Below are 1,529 nucleotides of genomic sequence, written 5' to 3' on the forward strand. Positions count from 1 at the left end.
TATATAAAATTAACATGTTACTTGTACTTATTATATATAAATAATTAATATTTTACAAAATAATAAATTTATTTAATAATTAATAAACAATATATTATAAATAAATTACAAAATAAGATTAGTTTTGATTACAATTTAATAATATTAACTATATTATATTATGCATTAATATCTAATATATTAGAAAATATAAAAATATATATTATTAATATAATATATTAAAATTCTATTATAATTAACAATTATTTACTTATTAATAAATTTTAAAACATTTAAATTTTTGTTGATATAAGAACTTGAACTTGTGTTTTGATGAAAAATAAAATAAGCTTTAGCCAAGTCTAGCACCCATTTAAACTAATTTTAAAAGTTTCCCAACTTAATTTAAAAACCGGATGCATATGACTCGAATTCCCTAGCCCATGTGCATGGCTCATCACTTTACCAAAATTTCCCCACTTTGCTATCCTTTCTCATGCTATTACCAGACGGCTGAAGCTTCCTTTGCCATGCTGTGCTAAAGGTTCCCTGCTTTGCTCCCCAAGCTCTGTACTTCCTTTGCCTTCCTATATACAGCTTTGGAGCTTAAGGTTTTGGTTATTTCACATGTTTTGCAATTGTCTAGTTTCCCTGACCCTTGGGTTTGAAATAAAGCATTTCCTTTTTATTGGGTTGCAGTGTCAGTAAGCCTTCGATATGGCTATTATGCGGATTGCTGTATGGTGCTGGGACCAAGCTCTCAATTGATGGAGGCTAGTTCTTTATTTGCAGAGCCGGTTGAAGCTAGAGATGATAATTGGAAAGAGGCTCTTCTTTATGGCTTCTCTGAGAAGCCAGAATTATGCAAGGAAACCAATTGGAGTGCTTCAAATTATTTGATTGTTGGATCATATGGTCGCAAAGAAACCTAAAATTCTTTGAATTTGAGTTGGTACAGTTTCCATCAGCTTCTATAATAATGCTTTCCCAATTTTTATCAATTAAGGTTTGAGATTATGTAGATATTTTTTATAAGATTGAAAATTAAATTTTAGGGATACTATTTAATTTTGTGAAATTGGTTGAGTCCAGCCATGTGTTGTCCATCAAAAATTTAGCTGTTCTTGACTTGAGTGTCCTCCATTAGCATCTATTTTAGTCATTTCATATTGTTGAAACCCATTCATATAGATATATATTTTTTAATCGTTGGAGTTCTTTGTAGGTAATATCTGATTGCACCATAATCAACATAATGAAATCCTTGAGGCAATTGCAAACAATGGCTTTGTGCTACTGTCTTGGTGATATATCCATATCAAGCTTCTACTTCTCTATGCCAACTGAGGAAATTGAGGCTTGAAAGGGTAAGTCCTTGGATGACTAATAATGATTTGGTTCTTTTGACTAAGAACTTTGCAAACTTGTTTGAGCTTGCACTGTTAGGATGCAAACTTCTTAATTCAGGTAATGAGTTATTATTTCTATAGCACAAATTATTTACATGTAATGTGTAGATATTTTCTTTCTCTTTTCTTATTTCATGAGCT

At 30.3% G+C, this 1,529-nt stretch overlaps 1 long non-coding RNA gene across 5 annotated transcripts in view; it reads left to right on the forward strand.

Annotated features, from left to right (window-relative positions):
- The first annotated feature begins 387 nt into the window (after positions 1-387).
- The window catches only part of LOC110425671 (uncharacterized), a 4,977-nt gene continuing 3,835 nt past the window's right edge, over positions 388-1,529 (forward strand). For 3 of the 5 annotated variants that reach the window (XR_002446055.2, XR_002446052.2, XR_002446054.2), the window contains exons 1-3: positions 388-590; positions 679-931; positions 1,205-1,346. This is a non-coding gene — a long non-coding RNA (uncharacterized LOC110425671). The remainder of the gene's footprint in view (positions 591-678; positions 932-1,204; positions 1,347-1,529) is intronic. The other 2 variants (XR_002446053.2, XR_002446056.2) reach the window with 2 other exon arrangements.

The sequence above is a fragment of the Theobroma umbraticum genome, unplaced genomic scaffold, assembly GCF_002168275.2.
Source record: "Theobroma umbraticum cultivar Fairchild unplaced genomic scaffold, ASM216827v3 scaffold_12.1, whole genome shotgun sequence".
Classification (NCBI taxonomy): Eukaryota; Viridiplantae; Streptophyta; class Magnoliopsida; order Malvales; family Malvaceae; genus Theobroma; species Theobroma umbraticum.